The following is a 12,815-nucleotide window of genomic DNA, read 5'->3' on the forward strand; positions in this document are numbered from 1 at the left end:
TCCCACTCTCAGGATCTACTTGGAGAAGCAAAGGGCTCCTCAAGTTCAGTTGGGAGCAGCTCAGAAATGAATGAGGTGAGCTTGGGTTGGCAAGTCTGCATAGGCTGCTTTGTCTTGGGCAAGTCTCTGTGCCTCCCAAACAAAGGATTTATGGAAATTCAGCATGCAAGGCACTGAAAGTTGGCTTGGAAGAACACAAAGAAGAAGCTGAGGGAGCTGACTGGGACCTGTCTGGGATTTACCAATCTTCTTCCCCCAAAGGGAACCGATATTAAAACAGGTCCACCAAGGGGAAGGGCAACAGAGAACAGCTAAGAGTAAGAGCACACAAAGTATAGGAATTAAACTTACTGGCCTTGGGCAAGTGGGAAGCCTGAGAAACCTGAGATGTCATGCAAGCTCTGACCATGCAGGCTCAGGAGTACTTCCAAAATAAACATGGAGAGAATGTGAGCACCAAGCTCTGCTCTGGGAGGGTGGAGGGAGTGAGGAGGGAGCAGTTCAGAAAGGAAGAGCTGGCAGGAACTCAGGAGGCAAAATTGTGTCTAGCACCACATGACAACAACATAAAAACTGCTCTGTCATACTCTTACAGGGACTGCCTGACATTTTTCCTTGGGTTTAGGACTCCAGTGACTGCCTGACATTCTTCCTTGGTAACAGACTAGTTGTGAGGGCTGGTGACACAGACCTTTCTTTATCTGTTTTCAAACTCAAAAAATCTGAGTTATGACCACTTGAATATATTTTTTAAAGTGAGGTACAGCAAAACAGGAAATATATTAAACAGAGATTTAATTGTTCGTTTAACTCTCCCACCTGTTTTTCCTCCAGGCACATCTCTGGGTGACCTGATTGCACTTTCCAGGAAGGAGTAATTCTGGACTTCATTCAGTGCTTCTTTCTTGGCAAGAAGGTCTTGCACCTCCCAATCACAGAATCGTCTGAAATCAGAGAGAAAAGGGATCACATCACCCTACATAACATGGGTGAAAAATTTGGATACGAAAAACAAAAATTTGGATATGAAAAACAAAAATTTCACTCATATTTTGATCATTGAGGTAAAGGAACTTCAAATGTCTTATAAATTTGGTTACCTATAATTCTGATTTTTTGAGCCAAACAGGATGGTGTCCCTGTGGGGGGGAAAAATAGGAACAAAAATGGTCCAATATCCATTAAATCTCAAAATTCAGCCAGTTGTCATTAGTTTCTCAGATAAGTGTGTGTCTGTATTTGCCATTTAAGTAAAGGGAAAATCATTTATAATCAATAGTGGCAGTAGTTAAAGAGTGCAAAGAAGACAAATGGTGCTAAAATTTTGAGTCATCTTGATTGTACCAGGTTGGAATTTCTGTCTTATGTACATACACACAAAAAAAGAGTTCCTAAAATAACCATACAGTGGTGTGCACTTTAAAGGCAAAACAGAAAAGCAGCAGCCCCAAATCCCACCAACATTAAGTGGCCTCTGAACTCTTATCCAGGAAAAAGCTGGGAGAACTGATACTTGTGCACACAAACCAGTTATGTCACTCTGCTGGAAGATGCTCCCTGTGGGACAGTGTGAGCCAGGTACAGCATCCCCAAACATTCCTGGTGTGTGGCTGTGAGCAGCTGGACAAACCTGCTGTGGAAATGTGCAGAAATCTCCCATGCACTGGCTGAAGAAGGCTGTCACAGCTGCCCAGAGTGGGTAGCAAGGTAAATCCAGGCACGTGCAAATGCACTGGGGAAAGAGGTTCCTGGGGCTCTTGGGAAATTGCTGTTCTGCTCTCCTGAGCAGGGAGAACAGCACGAGACAGCACAGAGAATTTAGAACCAATTAGGCTGGAAATGACTCTTAAGATCACAAATACCAACCACAGGCAGTACAGAAGCCTCCTGGCACACTGCAGGGTGGGAAGCTGTCTGTTCCTCCTCAGGAAGGGCCAAGACACCTCAGGGTCAGCTGGCACAGTGGGCAAGGGGTGCCAGTCCAAAAATAATTCAGCTTTGCCACGGACAGGATCCTGGAAGCCACAAGAACCATTAGCCCTGAGTACTGTTTGACATGTGGGATCAACTTGCTCACTGAGGGTTTTGACCTTCATCAGGCCATGTACAGGAGGCAATATTTTGTAATCTGCAAGCAAATTGAGCTACTTCTTAGCTTGAGTACAATAGGTCAGTGCCCCACTGCTGAGCATCACACTTCCAGTGCCATCATTTTTCTTTCACCATGACAAAAACGTCCAGAATTTGATTATAGCTGCATCCCGGATGATTTGTGCAATCAGTAACCATGAGCTATGGTTTCAGAGATTAAGAGATGCCCTATAAATTATGTACACACAGAACACGGCAGCTGAAACATTTCTGGAAAACAAATCTTAAATCAGACTTGTTTGTAGAGCCCCTGGAGATCTCATCCTTCCCCAGAATAAATGAGTAGGGCTAAAGACGTCTCTGTGGTTTGGATGCTGCCAAATCAGTGCGTGTCACAAGTGAACTTGTGGCTCCTACACCACACTAAATTTGGGAGCCTGGGTTTTGCAGTATAAATATTTTGAGAAAAGAACAACTATCTCAATGCTAAAATAATATAACTTCAGTCTGGGTCGAGGAACTAACAGAGGAAATTTTGCCATGTGAAACCGACAGTGCCACAATACACTTATAAACACAATCAGTCTGGGTTAAAGACATATCCCAAACACTAAACAAAGGTTACCTCACATATAAACAGGGACAAAAAATAAATGTAGGGAGTCATCAGTTCCACCTTGAGGAAAGATGAGCTGGCTAATGTAAAGAAAGCATTGCCTTGACTCGGATTGGCACAACGCCATTTATGATCTCATTAAAACAAAAAAACCCAACTTTAGTTCATAAGTTTTTCTGAGTCATGGAGATAAACCAAAAGAAGTTAACTGGAGTAGTCTTTAGGAGAGCCAGCCTGAGAATGGTTTTTCCCTGCCCAGAGGTTTCCCTGATGCTCCTTCTGCCAACTAAAGCCAGCACATCTGCTCAGACCCAGGTGAGTGGTGCTGCCACCAGGCCAAATTCCTCTCCTTCCTCCTCCAAACCCAGACTGGGAACTCCACAGAGGTATTCAGGGGTCAGGGAAATTTCCCTGCTATTAAAAGTTTCCCTCAAAATCAAACCTGAAGCTTTTGATGTCTTCATTCTACATTGCAAACTAAAAAAGGGGACAATAATAATTAACCCTGCATTTCAAATGTTAATTACAGAGGCATAGGTCTGATAATAAAAAGTACATTTCCAGTGAACTTTAATTAACCCCAAAGCCTTGCCTTACTCTACTTTTAGACTTATTACTACACAATAGAAAAATTTATGATATTTGGATTTGAAACACAAATGTAATTTAGGGACAGATGAGTTCTGAGATGAAGAACCATCAGTTTGCCACTAAAATATTTTGCTTGAATGCACAGTTATATCACTATTACCCAGGATATTTGAGTTATTATTTACTAATTTTGCTGATACTTAAACACACATAGAACAGCTCCTGGGAGCAGTACACATGATGAGACTGTCATATATAAATACATATTTAAATCCTATGTACATGGGGGGCAGCTCAGGTTAATCAAATGCTGATTGAGTGTTCAGTTTGGCTGAATGCTCCAGACAGATCTACATTCATCACTTCCAGGGTGAAAATTCATCTTGCTCTCACTAGTTGTTTCCTAATCAGCTGACTGCTCAATTCTCGATTGCTCCCTCTGACCACACTATGGCTGGCTGCATCCTTTGCCTCCCAATCACACTAATTGACCTCTTAGTCAAAAATATTCCAGGTTTCAGTGCTCTGCTCACAGCTAATTGCACCCTAATGTATAATTTTGGCTGAGCATTAAGTGTGCATTTCCAGGATGGGCACAATATTTTAGGAAGCACTTGAATTAGAGGATTAGTGGAAATAATCTGCATGAAGGCACCACGTGTGGTCCCATGATCCTACAAAACCTGGGAGACAGCAATTAACTTAGGGTCTGTCCAAGAGCTGGGGCAGAGAGCACAAATGGGCCTGTACAAGAAATCACAGTGTTTCAAACAAAATTTACCAGCCCAGTTCTGTGCCAAGCTAGCATCCATCCATGAACAGTTGGCCTCTCCCACTTACCAAAATAAGGTTCTGTTAGAACCCCACCATGTCCCCCATGCTCTCCATGTGTTATCCAAAATGAGAGTTATTAGGAGCCAACGAGATTTAACACAAAAATTTAAAAGCAGGGTATCCAAGGAGTGACTCTGCTGCCATTAAAGATTAAAGTAACACCCTGTGTACAATTTGCACAAACAGCAGGGAGCAAGCTGGATAGTGTTGGGAAACTTATCTTTGTCAAGAAAAGTATTTGTTGTTGGAAGATGGAAATTAATTTGGGAAAGTGCATTCCAGTCAACACTTTGTTTGCATTATGTGCTGCTAGTGCAAATTAAGCAACATATAAAGTTTACCCAAGGTTGTTAAAGGTTTGTTTGCTGCCAAGAAATTGGATTCTTAACACTAACCATTTCTGACAAATCAAGGAAATCCAGCATGTAAAAACAGCAAGCAGCTTGCTTACTGAAAAAATGTACTGTCCTCTAGATTTAGAGATTTACCTACAGTTTTGTTCCACATCTACTTTTAAAGGCATAGAATTTTGCAGATCTGACCTTATTCCAGATGACTCTGGAGAACTAGGAAGCACATCACAGAGAATATATGCTTAGAAAGCAGAAAAACTCAAAATGTGAAAAGCAGAATTTCTGTGGGGCTTTCCCAAGAGGCTGCCTTGTGTTATCCTGCACCTGGTGTAAGCCCAGAGACCCCACCTGCACACTCAGAGCTGGAACTCCCTGAACCCCTCCCTGCAACTCTCAGAATATTTCTTAGTTTTCAGAGTCATTAAATTAATACCAGTAACAACAACACCAATAATGTTCTGCTAATAGATCTTCACACAATTTGAAGGGACAGCAGAGGGCATATGTGGTCTTACTACCAAGAAGGAGCTATTTGAGAGAGCTCACAAGTAGAAACTTTAGCATCTTCTGTGATAACAAGCATGGGAAGAAGACAGCTGTTCCTGTCTGCTTAATCATAACTTGTAACAATGGTAGGGCTCCCTGTGAACGTGCTGCTAGAACCTGCACAGCCCAACCAGCTCCATGAATCCAACAGGAGGTCAAAAGCAAGATATTAATTGATTTCTTGTCATTCTGAGATAATTTAGGGGCACCTCATCTTAGCTAACACGTATCCCATGCTCAGACAGGGCTTTGCCTGAGCTCCCAGCTGATGGAGATGGATGAGAGCCCCTGCACCCATGGAGATCAGCCCTGGTCAAGGCTCCTGCTGCAGAATTTTGGCCAAGAATCAGGGATTTTAAAGCTTTCCACTGGTTCTGGTATGCTCAGAGAGAGGCTGTAGCATGCCTGTGTTTTGTCCCATTTCCAGATGCCATCATTTAGACCTGTGAAATTCTTCCAGCACAGCTTTGCTAAGCTGAGGACTTAAGACCAAGGAGAGGGACCTGGCAGGCCTGACTGGGGGAAAGTATTTGGAAATAATAGAACACACTAATTTATTTTTCCTTCTAATTCCTGTGGTACTTCCCATTGGGTGAGTGCTGCTGTACCTTCAGAGTCCAGCGTGCAGGTGGAAGCAGCAGCAGCTTTGAGAGCACATTTGAAATGCAGTTTCTGTATTTATCCATCCCTCCAGGGGATGTGCAGGTGCTGTTGAGCACCACGTTGCTATGGCTACTCCTGGAGCACTACCTGAGCCCATTGAGTGCCAAAAGCAGCCCAGGAGGAGTCTGTGAGAATGGCACTCAGCACAATTAGTGCAAGGCAGAGCTGCTCTGAGCCACCATCCTCAGCAAACACACTTTGGGCAGGTGATGGCTTGGGATTTGCAGTCCTAGAAGCACCTCTTGGGAGAAAAAAGATTTGATTCACTTTTATTCCAGTTCAGTTTCAGGCAGTTACAAAGAGCCAGCCCCAGGATGAATTCAGCAAGCCAGGCTGGGGGATACAACAATCATGGGCCAGGAGGATCATGAACAACACTGCTCAGGTGTAGATGAGCATGACCATTTTCTACCACTCACATTTTTTTTTTGACTTCTGTGTTTTTCACCATGCACTGCCTGATCTGTTTTGCTTTCAGCTGCCCACAGGCATTCAAAAATGAAAACAACAGTTATGGATCTAAAACCTGTAATGCCAGCATTCAGACTGAAGACACCATTTCCAGGGTGTAAAAATTCAATTTTCAATTGTCAGATTGGCAGGACATGTGTGCACAAGCATTGATAGAATCATAAATGCATTGGAAGGGACCTTACAGATAATCTCATTCCACATTCTGCCATGGGCAGGGACACCTCCCACTATCTCAGGTTGCTCCAAGCCCTGTCCAACTTGGTTTTGGACACTGCCAGGGATCCAGGGGAAGCCACAGCTTCTCTAGGCAACCTGTGCCAGGGCTCACTATCCATACAGGGAAGAATTTCTTCCTAACACCTAACCTAACCCTTCTCTCTTTCAAATTGAAGCCACTCAAATTATAAAAATGGTGTAAAAATCAATAACTCCTGTTAAAAGGTGATATGCAGATAAAGCCATTACATAAAGCAGTTAATGAAGTATGAACATACAGAAGTAAATAAAATGGGAAAGCTGTAGATTGTACCATGACTCTGCCTTGTCTTTACTCAAGCCACTCAAAAAATTACCAAGGTGTTGAGAAAATGTTGTCATTGCTGCTGCTATTTCTATGAGCACCAGTAAGTGAAGAAATTATTATCCTGACCCAAATTTCTGACCAGAAATTCCAAACCACCATTCACAAACACACGTTCACAAAGACAGAGAGTGGGAACTCCTCTGGTCTCCTGTAAATACAAACACATGGCAAGAACTTACACTTTCCAGGACACCTGACACTATCCAAGTATACCCCTGCCTCCCATTCCTACCTGATTCCCACAATGGCTTCCAGAGATGTGTCATGAGTTCATTGAAATGCCCTCTCCTAAAACATATTATTCCATCTGGTGTTATATACTGCTTATATTTTATTAGGTATTTCTCTGATGGAATAAAAATACTCATTATAGTGCTGTAGAAAGCTGTTACAGTGTTTGCTTTGTGCTTGGTTACACCACAGCAAGCAGGACAAGCAGGATTTAAAAGATAAGAGGCTTTCAGTGCATTATAGCTCTGAAGACAACCATTGCTGTTATGATTTCTGTTACATTTATCCCTAGAAGCCCCACCAGGATTGTACTAGGCACTTTTGAAATCCACAATATGAGATTTGTAACAGACTTCTTTCCCATCCTAGCACATGAAGCAAAGGCAGACACAGAAACTAATGTAACTTCCCCAAGGAATCATCTCTGTAGGGATAAAATCACATCTCCTGCCTCACCTGAAGTCCTCATCCTCTAAACTGTGCATCATCTCTGCTTCTGCTTTGTATCGTGTATTGCTTCTGGTAACTTCTCCACAGAAGACATTTATTGGGCCTTTCAGGTTACATCAAACAGCACAGAAGGTACAGATCTGTACCACTGAAACATCAGGATTATTTGACCATCAAAGGGTGAAAAAATCTTCAGAGGCTCCAGTGCAGGTACTGGTGGAAGGATGAAGAGAAAGAGCATGCATGAAATAAATCTGCATGAGGAAAAGTCATGTGTCTCTCTGCAAATCTGTGTTTCAGTGCTCCTGGTTCATTCCTCTTTCCAGGTGCAAACCAAGTTCTCAGTAAAGCCCAAAATGTTGGGGGCAAACTTTAGTCCTCCATGCACACCAACAGGCTTGGTGATGATTTGAATGAAGCTGTTTGGCAATATTAACAGTGTGATATTCACCTAAGCAAGAATCTGCTTTCACAATTTAGCAAACTTTACTGGAGGTCAGTGGGATGTAGGTTCCCCACTTGCAGGAACTCACAGTTCCTGAGGAATTCTTATATCCCTGTGTCCAAAAATCCCCAGCTCTAAACAGGCAGCAACACCTTTGCACTTTGCTGTAAAGCAAGAAACAGTGCACAGAAGTATTTTATAAGTGCAAGCCTGACCCAGAAAATCAGAGGCAGTTTTCAGAGAGATGCATCTGTCTCCGGTGAGTCCATGTGCCTGTGCACAAGGGTGTGAATGTTTCAACAACCATCCTGGTGCATTTTTATGGATGGCAAAGTAAAATTTCAACTGGACTCTTCCTCAACATTAAAAAAAATAACAATTTATGAGATATTTTTGCATGGCTTAAAGACATACTCCTCACTTGGTGTGTAAATGCAGTTTTCACTAACCCTGTGAAAACTGCTCAGAATAGAAAGATAGGGAGAGAACTTGACAGAATAGGAAATATTTTTCCTCAAAGAATGAATCAGAGTTTAAATTTGGTGATGAAAATAAAAGGAGCATGTGGAGAAGACCAGAATAAGTACATTCTTTGTCATCAAAGAGCATAAGTTGCTGCTGTCCTAGAGTGAGAACGAGCTCAAAAGCATATTACAGAAAAGAATGGGATGTCCACAAGATTTCATGGGTGGCCAGACACCTCTTCCTCTGAATGTTGACCTGGAACACCTGCAGAACACTGGAAACATCCCCCAGCAGGCTCTTGTGCCAAGAAGCAGCTGCCCTGGAGAAGGATGTGAGGGTCAGGCAGGAGAGTTCACTCCACTCCTGCTCAGGTTTTGGCTAACCCAGCCCATGATGTCAGCTGGGAGCAGCACCATCCCATCCAAGCCAGGGCACCAGGCAGGCAGGACAGGTGCCCAGGAAGGGCCACTCTGCAGTCACTATCACCTGAAAACTGCAGGTTTACCTTTTTTCTGGCATTTTCCTCAGAGTCCACTAACTTCTGGAAATGGCAAAGTCCAAAGCCCCAAGCTGGAAGATAAAAAACTTCAGCTTACCCCAAAAGTTCTTGAAGCAGATCCAAGAGCAGCTGGACTGCTGATGCTTTTGTGTGTCCTGGTAGGATGCTCACACCAGGATAGAGCAGGAAGGATGAGCACTCTGAGCACTGAACAGGGAGCTAATTCTAATTTTTGTTCATAGGTGATGATATTAAGAGTCAGGGGCTATAAGTTAGAAAATCATACAACTTGAATGGTGACTGAGGGAATTAATGTGACAGGCAAGTCACCAAAAGGTGATTGAGCCCTTGTTTGTCATCTTTATTTCATGAGCTCATTATTGAACAAAGTTTAAATCACAGATTACACTGTCCTGTAAATATGAGAGATCTAAAAGAACCCTGACAGTCAGTGCAAAAGATCAGGCTGCGAAAATTTGCTGTTCTTCAACTCTTTCCTTCATGGCTGTGGCTTTTTGGAGCCAGAAAGGATGGGACAGCTTTGCTGTGGAGGGCCAGTGTCCTCCTCTGCTGCTTTTCCCCACACTGCACACAGGAAGTTCCTTCTCCTGTTACAGCAGCCTCTCTGTGTTTATAGCAATCTCCTCCTGCTTAATTCACAGCATGGATCCCAGATGGTTGAATAGCCAGAACCCTGCTTTGCTGGATGGTCACAACCAAAAACACACAAGAAGACCTAATTTTCTGTGTGCTGAAAAAGGTGGTTGTTGGTCCTCCCCAGAAACCAGCATAGGAAGTGCCTCTCCAGCTTTGTTCTTTCCCCACTGAGTCTCCCTTTTCCCAGGACTGCTGTTAATCTGATTATCCCATACATTATAGTGATGCAGACTAAGACTGAGCATACATTTTCATGTGCCCATCATTTCAGATCCAGTAAAAAAAATGCTCAGAAGCATTTATTAAAATGACTTGTTCATTTTATAAAATATCTGTATCAATTAATTGCTAATAACTAGTTCAAAGCTGACTCAGAGCTGAATTAATAATTTAACACTCATAACTTATTCAATTAATTCAGTCACTCTCCTTTTTTTCTGGAAAGACTTCTCAGGAGTTATCCTCTCTTTGTGTCCAGGCAAGGATCTTCAAATCTGTCATTTCAAATTAAAATTTTTCCCTCTCCTGAAATGTTATTACTTCACAAGATTGATCTTATACAATTTATTGCAACTATTTCATACTGAAAGTTCAAGTACTGTTGACAATTATGATGGAAGAAATATATGTGTTTTTTCATGAGAGTTGAGAGTCATTCTTTTCATTCTAAGCAATGTTTAAAAAACCCTCTCAAACTCTGCATTTTTCAGGGACAGGGAGGGCAGAGGGAACAGGTTATTATACTGACTATTGGAATTTGGGAACCTATCACAGTTTTCCCTCTCTGGCACAAAGAATTGACTGAGGCAGCATCACACTGGAAAAAATAGGCGCCTGTGAGATTACTGCATTTGCAAAAAGATGCACACAGCATTTTAGACACCACAGTGATTTGTTTTCTCCCTTCTCACTGCAGGGGAATAATGACACAATCAAAAATACACTGAAATCACTGAAAGCCTTTGAGTCCTTTCAGTTGAATTCAGAGGGCTGAGATGCCAATAAATAGAATTGCTTGTTGGCAAACATTGACACTTTAAGGACAGACACTATATAAATGCTGAGTACTCTGTGTGTACCCAGCTTCCCACTGAAGATTTTAAAATGTTTTTGTTTCTTTAGCTGGTCCTCAGTAGAGCATCAGTAGAGAAAAAACAAGTTAAAAAATGGAGAAAGAGGGGGGAAGTAACAAAAACAGTGACCTTTATGTAATGCACCCAAAGGACACCATGACAAGATCCACAGATGAGCAATCTGTGACCCCTGTGGCTTCAATCCAGGTTGAAGCCTCACTGATCACAAGTAAAGCTGGGAGATGCAAACACAGAACTTGCTTCCAAATGAAAAGAAAATAGCAGCCATCATTCCTGGTTCCTAATGTTTGCCTTCTATTCATTTCTCCCCAGTGAAGATGGTAGATCAGCATAATGCTTTCTCTGCTTTTCTAGAGCTTAAAATTTTTTATAATACCACTAACTTGGGAAGAGACTGTGCTTTGATGCTGTCTCTGTTAATTATTTTCATGAAATTTGAATTAACACTTTGCTCATTAAATATTTCTAGAGATGAGCTTGAGGCATGGAATTTGACGGCAGTTTTCTCTGAAATTCAGGACAAAATACATCCAAGGTTTTTATGACACTACCTGGGACTCGAGATCAACTGGTACCAGTATAGTGGAACTGTAAAGAAAATTATTTTGTGTTTCAGAACCTCTATTTCAACATGTGAAACTAAAATTAATGACAGCAGTACCTTCCTTTGTGATACAATTTGGTAACTCAAGTTTGGAACCTGGAAATTGTTAAGTGTCATTCCTGGATCCATTGTGAGAATGCTCCTGTCTGGAATTTTAGATTTGGCCCATTTATAATTGCTTCATTTTGAAATATTTACTGATTAACAGTAAATGTTCAGCTCTTCAGGTAATTAGGATGCTGGTCAACACAGTCATATCTACTGGTACAAGAATTTTAAACTTCACAGCATATAAATAACTTGTACTATTTTTAAAATAAATACATCATTCACAAGCAATAGCACAAAGCATAAAGGATATTACCTGCCTTATCTAAGTGTATTTTAGCTACAAGAAAACACAGAAAAATAGGAATTGTTCAAAAACCTGGGACGCTGGCACTTACCACTCCAGCTGCTTACTAGAGCAGGAAAGAACTCCCTCCAGCCTTGCAGGGAGAGGGAGTTACCAGTTACTGCATTGCAGCTCTAGTCCTCCAGCACTGCACAGCCCCTGAAAGCCAGCACAGGAAACACAGGCCAGGCAAGAGGCTGCACTCAGAGCCAGCGACATCTACCTGGGCATGTGGGGAGAGAGAAAAACCCTTTACAGAGCTGCAACAACTTCCTTTCATTCATCCTTCTCCCTGCCAAGGAAAGACAGCAGAGCAGCGCTTGTGAGATCCGAGCAGGGCTCGCTCCTGGTTTGGAGTTCTCTGAGCAGCACCACTTTCTCCTGGAGGATCAGTCAAGCCCAGAATCACTAAGAAAACATGATCAGGTTATGCTGTGGAATGATTTATTTATACACATCTGGTGGGTGGGTATGTTCACATAAAAAATCTGTGTGGTTGTTCAAACGTGTCTGTGATGGGTTGTAAAACGTAACCACTGATTGCAGCAACTCTGAAATGGAACTTTGCAGCTCTTTAAAATTAACTGAAGTCCCACTACAGCAAAGTGGCTAATTATTTCTGTGTCATTAAGCAGGGGTTTTGTTAACATGCAGAGACCTGAATTCCCCAGTAACCACAGACTGATTTCAGTGCAAGATGGGCACCACAATCTCTCTGATGTACCAGAGAACCTGAAGGTATTTACAGCCTAAACAGACAGCAAACCGAGAAGGGGAGGGGACAGCATATATATGAATGAATTATATCTTAATTCATTAAAAAAAGCTTAAAAAAATAAACAAAACCAAAAAACAAACTGGAAGGCAAAGGGGAGCTTGGGTTTGGAAGGGCCCAGCTGGAGCACAGTGCTGTGCCTGCAAGGCAGAAAGGGAAGATGTTAAGAAGCATAAAGTGGCTCAGGGATGAGGAAAAACCAAACCTCCACATTGTTTTTTCTTTAACTCTAGAGGAACACCGAGGAAGCTGGCAGATGAGGGGTGAAGGTAGCCTTGAGGAGGGATACAGAACCCTGGAGAACTGCTCAGGTCAGGGCTCTAAGGGACAGGACTTTGCAGAGGAGCTAAATGACAGCAAACTGTGGATAGGCTGTTGTGGTGAAGAGGGGTTGGACCTTTCATGACAGAGTGGAGGGGAAAAAGGAAAGACAATCACTTGACTCTATTC

Source organism: Ammospiza caudacuta, chromosome 5 (genome assembly GCF_027887145.1).
Source record: "Ammospiza caudacuta isolate bAmmCau1 chromosome 5, bAmmCau1.pri, whole genome shotgun sequence".
Taxonomy (NCBI): domain Eukaryota; kingdom Metazoa; phylum Chordata; class Aves; order Passeriformes; family Passerellidae; genus Ammospiza; species Ammospiza caudacuta.